The sequence below is a fragment of the Cicer arietinum genome, chromosome 3 (assembly GCF_000331145.2).
Source record: "Cicer arietinum cultivar CDC Frontier isolate Library 1 chromosome 3, Cicar.CDCFrontier_v2.0, whole genome shotgun sequence".
NCBI classification, from domain to species: Eukaryota; Viridiplantae; Streptophyta; class Magnoliopsida; order Fabales; family Fabaceae; genus Cicer; species Cicer arietinum.
This window is the reverse complement of record NC_021162.2, coordinates 58,738,996-58,748,781: the sequence shown is the minus strand read 5'-3', so window position 1 is coordinate 58,748,781 and position 9,786 is coordinate 58,738,996. Positions and strand designations below refer to the sequence as shown.

At 29.0% G+C, this 9,786-nt stretch overlaps 1 long non-coding RNA gene across 1 annotated transcript; it reads left to right on the top strand.

The window, feature by feature from the left end:
- Positions 1-4,823: 4,823 nt before the first annotated feature.
- On the top strand, positions 4,824-6,338 carry LOC113785872 (uncharacterized). Its single transcript, XR_003472058.2, has 3 exons — positions 4,824-5,115; positions 5,403-5,668; positions 5,784-6,338. It is a non-coding gene; the product is annotated as an uncharacterized lncRNA (long non-coding RNA).
- Positions 6,339-9,786: the final 3,448 nt, after the last annotated feature.

Here is a 9,786-nt window from a genome sequence, read left to right as displayed (position 1 = left end):
TTTTGGCTAAATACCACCTGTGGTCCCTTAACTTAATTTCAGTTAACGTTTTAGTCTTTTATCTGTTTTTTTTTTTCGATTTGGTCATTTAATTTTATTTTAAGTGACAATTTGATATTTTATGTTTTAAAAATGTCAACAATATTATTCTTTGCAAAAATTCAAAATACTCATACAAAATTTCAAACAAGACTCATAAAACTAATTATCATCCTCAATATAATGTAATTTCATCAAATTCATAACTTAAATATTTAAATAGACTCATATTTTCATCTCCAACAACATCAAATAAAGAATGATAAATATGAGTTTATTTAAATATTTGAATTACGAATTTGATTAAATTTGTTTTATATTATAAAATATAATTAATTTTATGGATTTTGTTTGAAAATTTTGATGAATTTTTGTAATAAAAAAAAAAAGATAACATTGTTGACGTTTTAAAACATAAAAGATCAAATTGCCACTTAAAATTAAAATAAAGGACTAAATCGAGAGAACAAAAAAGATAAAGGACTAAAACTTTAACTGAAATTAAGTTAAGGGATCACGCGTGCTATTTAGCCTTTTATTTTTTATTTTTTAGTTTTGTTATTAGACTGTATATAACACTTTTTTTTTATTAGTATGGTGATCATTTTTGTAGACATTATTAGCTTTATTTTAGTTTGCTTTTTATAAAATTTATTTTATTGAGTGTGTAATTTTTAATCAAATTAATTTAATAAAATAAAATTACTAAATTATCATAATAGTATCGATAGTATATAAATATAAAAGTGGTCACTAATAGTTATAGTAACGGATGCTTAGCTGTATAACAAATCATAGGAAATCCCTATGATTTATATACTAACGGTTATTTTAGCGTACATAATGTTTGGGTTTTGTCGAACCATTAGAAAACCGTCTCTATAACTTATAGTGACAGCATTAGAGTTGTTGGTATATGGCAATTATTGTTATTGACTGCAACATAAATATCAATATTTTTGTCTATACTTACGATTTTTTACTGTCACTAAAAATCATATTTCTTGTAGTGAAATGTAATAGTCGATTTGTTTACGCACGACCAAATTAGTGAATGGTCTTATTCTCACTTTAATGAATTTTCCGTTCACATCCCTTTTCAACACACATTGCCTTTGCTCTATTAGGATCATTTTTTACCTATTTTAAAGAGCCTCCTAATTGATGGTGTACTCCTTTACTATTGCTTAGAATAAAACCAAGTTTTTAAACTCTATTCCCTACTCCAAGTTAATGTTACCAAACTTAACAACTTCGTTAAATTGAGAGAAATTGTTGTTGTCAAGATCTTTTTCATCGGTGTTATTTGGATCATTCAGCTCTTTAGATTTGTAAACATTATTATTGACTTGTTGTTGTCGTTGTCTACTTTATTCACGTCCAACATAAAAATCAGCTAAATTTTGATAAAACTCATTGCCATGTATAGAGACATCATCACTTGAATCATTACTTGGAGTCTCAACCTTCCTCTTCCCTTTACTTTTTTTCTTTCCATTGGTTCGACCATTCCCTTTGTTTCTATTACTTGATGTCTCAATCTTCCTCTTCCCATTACTCATTTTTTGTCGTTACACCTTTTTCTACCTTTACATTCTTCTCATTAGACTTAACACAATGAGGAAACTTATAGTTACTATATCTTCAGCATTTTCATCAGTTGTTGAATAAGAAAGTTTATCAAACGAATTAGCTATTTTTTCTTCTCCAACCACATTATTCTTTTGTATACAAGTTATTAATATGATCACGATAAATACCAATTTTTTTCTTATGCTTCATTATCATCTTGCCATTTCTTCTACATCTTTGTCAGAGTCCATAGTAATATCATGCCATCAAAATCTAACTTAGATGCCCTCCGCATTATTTAAGGGAGTCTATGGTAGCACTTACACTTTTTCACATTTGTTGAATGTCTAAGACGTTAAGTGTATTCAGATCCATCTCTTTCCAAACTTCCTTTTTCCATCCACATACTCCAATACATCTTCATCATTCCTCACAAAAATACCTCCATGGTAAATAATCATTGATATTTCAATACTAACTCAGCACATTAAAAAACTTTACCCATTAAAAATGATATTGGAAAATGAATATTTTTTTAAAGTTAAAAAAAAAAAAAAAAAAAAAAAAAAAACAAAGGTAAACAGTTGCAATGCAACCAAGAGAAAAGATTTGCAATTAGTCTGACACCCGAGAAGAAGATACTTTTTGGTTTTGTAATTTTTGTTGACTTATATAATTAAATAAAAATATGTCAATTTAGTCTCAAACATAGTTGAGAATCTATGGCAACGTTCGAAAATAAAAAACATCACTAATATTTGTTTACATCGAAGTTAATGTGTCACCTCATCAGTTTATAATAAAGAAATTTTTGTACGGAGGAACTAGTTTGGCTAACGTTAAAAGAAAATTATAGATTATTTTTAAATTTTGACGAAGTGAATAACTGTATTGATCCAACTTTGACCAAATTGAGTATTTACTCAAAAAAAAATTGACACAAAGGTTTTCCATTTCCACTAAATAATCAATCCAAGCATGCAATCCGAGACTAAAGAATTTTGCTCAATATTCAATAGTTTGAGAAATGAATAGTTCCACCATAATATATGAACCATTTAATATGAAATTTAACTTCCTCCCACAAAGTTAGAAATGATTCTATATAAGTTTTTGTTGAATAACATATTGAAAAAATCCAAGTTTCACGTATCTAAGAGATAGATCTCTATAATAGTTTATAAATATTGATACCTTCATTTTACAGATCGATTTTTTGATGATGAATTAAAATTATTTAATGAAGTGTGTTAATAAACTAAGTTGTGAAATTTAGATAGGACACACTTTTGACCATTGTTGTGTCATCAGTGGAGTACACTAGATTATCACACTAGATTAAGATCAATCATATAAGTTGATTGAGAATATGTCTTTACCAAAAACTTTAACACATTAAATATATAAATCATCTTGCTTATATATATATATATATATATATATATGTTGTTCAACATTCGTTTTTCTATTCAATTGAAAGCACACACAAAATATGAAGGTAATTGCAACATCTCGGAATTGAGAGTGGTTTTCCTTGTTGTATCTAGAATCATCAATTAAGTTCCAAAGTTCAAAACTTCTCTTAAAAAGTCCCTACCAAGCCCATTAATATTAAGTCTTCTATTGAGATGATTTTTTAAGACACCAACCTATTATTTTATTATTTTTTGTGGTTATAAGTGAAGAAGTTTATGAATCTAATATTTTATCAATTGAGATATTTTTCTTGAAAATATTTTAAAATATATTTTTTTTTGATAAAATATCGGAAATAATTTGTCAAAAAAATCAAAAAAAAAATCTCAAAAAATTTTGCAAACAAAATTAAATAATTATTTAAAAAAAATAATCAAAATTTTTATTTTTTTAATAACTTTCTTAATTCCTTTTCTAAAAAAAAAAAATCAAAAAACTTTTTTACTTGACTAATTAGTTATAATTTATCTTCATACTCCTATTAAAAAAAATAGGCAAGTGTATGTTAACAAATATCATTAAATTATTGAGTTTTAAGAGGAAAGCAAAATCATTAATTCCATGGGGATAACTTGGATTGCAAGTTGCAACCCAAACATACCAATAACTAGAGCATAGAAAAACCAACGGAATCCATGTTTGTATAACCAACGACAAAGCCTAATAGAAGAATCTTGAAAATCTCATGATAGTAATATCACTAGTGGTTCATGGGTCCTACTTTAACATGTGCTATGTTTGTGCATGACCAAAATCAACATCTAAATTAGCATCAACATGTTGCTGGACACATTGATTTGTTTTTTTCGCTTCCATATATATAACTTGGCCGTCCATATATAGGTACATAACTAGGCACACAATATGATATATACTATGATGGTCTTACTTGACTAAATACATTGTGGCCAAATATTTCAAACTCAAAATCATCATCTTATTATGATTTTGATATAACACTTACAAGTTGTTGCACAATTACTTTTTATGAAAATAAAAATGTACAAAATTGGATTGTACATATAGGTAATTGAGTAATAATAGGAATTATTTTTAAGAATCAAAATTAAATTGAAATTAACAATAATAAGAAGTGATTATGACTCAAATTTTCTCCCCATACTATCATGATCTTGAATTCTTTAATTATGTAATTAAGTTCATTCATAAACAAGTTCAATAAACAATAAAGGTCGTCAAAAAAATTGCTTCACTCAAAACTCATTTTTCTTAATAATAATCCATAATGCCTTTGGTGATCAACTCTCATCAAAACATATGTTACTAGGTTTATTGTAAACACGTATAAATTCCTATATTTCTATATAGTCAAAGATTATCACGACAAAAGCCCTTATTCCAGTAGTTACTATACATCTCTCAATAACAAAGCAATCCCATAAGCAATTCGAAAATGATTAATTAATGAAACATTAATAACAAAGATTAATGTTAAATAAAAATAAAATTAATTTCATAATAAAAATTGGAGAATTGAATCACATAAAAGATTCAAAGAGGTTTATATAATCCTAACATTAAGATTTAGCTACTTATATTCTCCGTAATAACAACAACGAAAAAGATAGAACTAAACTTAACATTAAATTTTTCAAAATAACAATAATAAATCATACAGTTCCGACAATGATCCTATTTAATTTAAATTTGCAACAAAACTATAAATACTTAAGTTCAATATCAAGATTTTTTTTTGTTTGATTTAGTAACTGGAATAAAATTGTATTTTGATAAAATTGATTAATATCTGTTAAAACTTTGAATCACCTCCATGTCACTACACAACTACTAAATCATCAAAACCTTCCTAACGCATTTCGAACGGTGTTTGTTCCGATTCACGCATTTGGATTGGTTGATTATATTCCATCAAACCTTCCTTCTCCCCCCACTTACTTTTAACTCTCTAAAACATCAAAACCTCAAATCCCAATAACCCCAAAACCTCAATCTCCCTCAAAAACTTTATTAATCTTTCATCTTGATCTAAATCTCACATTTCTTTAGGTAACATTGCATTTGTATTTAGTTTTTCAATTTTTTTTTTTGTTTTTTCTAAGTTCAGCATTTGTATATTCATTGAATATTGTTCATATCGATTGATCCATACATGTATTTTCTTAGTTATGTGTCTGAATGGGTGGATCCGGATGAAAAAAATTCAATAATAATATTGTGTCTGAATCAGTTGATCCAAGTGTATGTTTCCTATGCAGTATTCGAATCAACTGATCCAGAGACTATGCATTTAGTTTTTTTTAACTGTTTTTGTCATGTTTATGTGTTTGTTTCAGTTATGAAGGAGACTCATAAATGTGTTCGTCTTGGTAGGGTCACAACTACTACGTCCACTCATAGGGAACTTCAACAACAACAAAATGATATAGGTGAAAGTTCACATAGAGAGATTGAAGATGTGTCGTATGAAGATATGTCAACTGTAGACGTACATGTTGAGATGCCACCACTGCCGCCACCTAGTTTAGAGTTTCTCGAAAGTCCTATATCAATGTTGGGATCATTTAAGGATCATGTACCCTCTCACATATAAATTGGAGAGGTAAATATTAACTTACATTAGTTTAGTAAATTTTAATACTCTGATAAATTTTAATTTTTCATTAGTTTAAAACCTTTTAGGTGTAGTTCATTTATATTAAATAATTTATTTTCAGCTTCGTGATGGACTAAAGTGTGTCAACCATGGACGAAAGATCTCATCATTAGAAGTCCCAAATGAAGATTGATTTTTAGATGCGCTAAAATTGATTGAGTTGTCAGTGATTGCTCAGACTAGTTATGTGACTATTGATCCAAGTCTAATATCAACATTTTTAGAGAGGTGGCTTATAGAGACCAGAGCTTCCATCTCCAATTTGGTAAGATGAACATTACATTGGATGACGTATCACGTATCATGTCTCTTGTATCTACCAATATGTGATGGCCTGTTGGATCATTCTACTATTAGTAGAGGTGAAACCTTTGAGATATTGGTGAACAACATTAGAGTGAACCCTAAGGAAGATGTCGGCGAGTGTCGTAAAATTATAAGTGCTCATGTAGGGTTCATAATTAGCTGTTTTAAAATAATTATAATAATGGTTAATATTTTTGAAAATTATATATATAGCATATGATTTATTTTAATTGATACAAAATATTAGTAATATCAAATTAAGATATTTGTGTGTTAAATTATATTTATATTTGTGTCCTTCAATGATGTATTTTGTAGTTGTTACTATTTTATTTTAGCTTTATGTGTTATTTTTGAAATGCATTGATATATATGACACAAATTATTTATTTGGTTTAATTACAATTTTGGTCCCTCTATTATTTATAATTAACAAAATTGGTCCCACTATTTTAAAAGTCGATAGTTTTAGTCATTCTCTCATATTTTTGAACTAAAAAATGACGATTTGATATATTTTAAAAGATGTGACATACAATTCTATGATATAAAACTATATAGATACATAAATTATTCTTATGTCATTAATTAAATTAAAAATATAAAAAAATTCTGAAGTTGAAAGCTATAATTTTTTGGCATTTTATATTTAATTTCATAAGAGTTAATCATTTAACATCATTGTATCATATGTCACGTTATTTAAAGTATTTCACATCATTATTTTTTAGTTAAAAAATCAGAGGGATAGACCAAAACTGTCGATTTTTAATATAGGGGGACCAATTTCATGAATCAGTCAAAATAAAGAAACTAAAACTGCAATTAAGCCAATCATTTTTTATAAACAAAAACAAGTTATATTTGCATTTTAATAATATGCTTAAATTCAAAGTTAGTCTCTTTATTTTGTTCAAAATTAACTTCTTAGTCCCCTATTTATAAAATCGGATTGTTGGTATGCTCATTAATTATATTGTAGTGAGGTAAAATAAGTGAATTGGATAAAATAGAATCGTGTTCAATGTTCTTATATTTTCTTCATAAATCTTCATTCATATATTACTAACAAAGGCAGCTGTGAAACTTTGTTGAATAAAAAATAAGAAAATAGATATTAATTAATGACATGAATTCAATTTAATTGTATCACATCACTCTCATGTCATAATTGAGCATGCGATATCTTAAAAAATGGAAGGGACCAAAAAAAATGCATAAGTTGTAAAATAGGGAAACAAAAAAGCCATAAGATGGCTAAATTTGCATTTAAGCCTTAACAATATGGAGGAATAAATATTTTTAAGTTAAAATTGCATTTAAGCCTTAACAATATGCAATATCCTTTGATGGTGACTCCATTAAATTCGAAAAACTCTCAAAAATTTATGCCGCAACATCAAGAAATCAACACTTGATTGATGAAAAGGAAATTGTTACAAGTTTTGAGTTTATTGATGAAAAAGAAATTGTTGTTGTTACTTGTTAGTAAAGAGAACCATTTCAATTAAAGGTTAACAAAGAACAAACCTTAAATTTTGTTCAATGTGATGTTTGAATATGAAGAGAATTGTACTGGGCACCCCCCACTTTTACCTCCCACCCCCCCCAACTATAAGTAAAAGACCATACTGCCCCTAATTTTAACTATAAAACCCTAAGAAAAATACACTTTCCTTTTTTCACCCATTTATTCGAAACTCTGAAAAATCCGATTCTCCCACCCTACCAAAAATTCGAACCTTTCACACATCCGAAGTGAAAAAGTAAAGAAATTTCGAACCTTTCGTTGAATGTCAAAGCTTCGAAGCATGTTTTTTTCCAGATTTTTTCAGACATTCGAAACTTTCGTTGAATGTCAAAGTTTCGAAGCATGTTTTTTTCCAGAAATATTCAACCTTTCGAAACTTTCGTTGAACTTGAAACTTTCGAAGTACAAAATTTTCGAAGGTTTCGTTGAAGATGAAATTTTCGAAATGTAAAAGGTTCGAACATTTTGAAAGATTCGAAAAAACACGTTTCAGAAGTTTGAGATTGATGCAAAGTTTCGAAAATATTCGAAAGTTTGGTTTCCAGTGAAAGTTTTGAAATGCTTTTTTGGGTTTTTTTAAATTTTTTTTCATTTGTTTTTAATATTGGTATATTGATATATTGCAATGCCTAGAATGAGAGGTGTCTTTGGTCAAATTATTCGTAACTTCATAGGTGATAGAGGTGATGGTGTAGAGAGAATTCCACCAATAGCATCAAATAGACGACGCAACGAAGCAAATCGTCCAATTAGGCAGCGTCGTCGAAGACAACAGGAGGTCTAGGACGATGATGTTGACTCCACCGAGCATGCACATATGGAGGAGGATGTCCCTCAGCCGCCACAGATGGAGCAGGCCGCTGATGATATTCATGATACTTCTGCACATCCTGATGCTGATGAGTCGGATGATGCTAATGAGTCGGATGATGCTGCTGATATTGATGTTCAGGATCAGCAAACTGGATTTCTCGGAGGACCGACGGTGACATCTCTATTGACATAGTACGAGCATCACGTGGCTCGGAGGTTATGGGAAGGAGAGGTATTAAATTAATTTATTTTATATTTAATTATTGGCTTAATTGCACTTTTGGTCCCCCTATTATAGGTGAAAATTGAAAGTAGTCCCTCCATTTTGTTTCTCCCCAGTTTTAGTCCCCCAAACAGAATTTGAGTCCAAATCATGATGAGTTGTCATTTTTTTAATGACGTGTTAATAAAAAGCTGACGTGGCAGACGCATACGTGGAATAAACTTATTATTATATTATTTCTGATTAAAAAATATAATTTATATTTTTAAAAATCATTATTATAATTGTTAAAAATCATTATTACAAATAAAATTTATTTGTTAAAATTAAATTAAAAGAAAAAACACCTAAAATCAAAAATCCTAAACAAATCAAAATCAAAAGGATTCACTCATGAACCCTAAAATCATTATAAACCCTAAAATGTTACCAAGTATGGAAAATATTATTGGATTGGATCAAATTCACTGTTACTGGGGTTGTTTTGTGTGGCAGTATGAACATAAGATGTTACTGGAATTGATTATGAAAGGTCATCCTGAGCCCCATAAAAAGATTGGTGGAGAAATTTGTGCTTTCCAAGTCCGCATGCATCCTATGTGGAAAAGCAAATGCTTCTTTCTCATTAGGGAGGATGAATCTGCTGATGATTTTAGCTTCCGTAAATGTGTGGATCATATTCTTCCCTTGCCTGAAGCGATGCAAGTGAAACATGATGCAAACAGAGCATTAGGTGGTTCTGGTGGAGCAAAGCGTCGTGGTGGGAGAGGAGGTTCACGCGGACATGGGAGAAAGGGAAAGTCCAGACATTGAGTGCAGTGAGTAGCTACTCTTAGTCTTGGTTGTGTTTTAAGATTTTAGTGTTTCTATGAGCTTGTTCCATGTTTCCTTCTACTAGTAAATGTATTACTCAGATTCGACTTTTTAATTGATAGTGAAGCTACTCTCTCCCGAGGAAGTTGGTCACATTCACTGTACCGCATAAACATCTGTGTTTGTTTCTCTCTCTCTCAATCTTGCATTCAATTTTAGTGTTTATTCTTGCTGCTGCAATTTGATTTCTGTGGAAGTGAATTTTTCATACTTGGTAACATTTTAGGGTTTATAATGATTTTAGGGTTCATGAGTGAATCCTTTTGATTTTGATTTGTTTAGGATTTTTGATTTTAAGTGTTTTTTCTTTTAATTTAA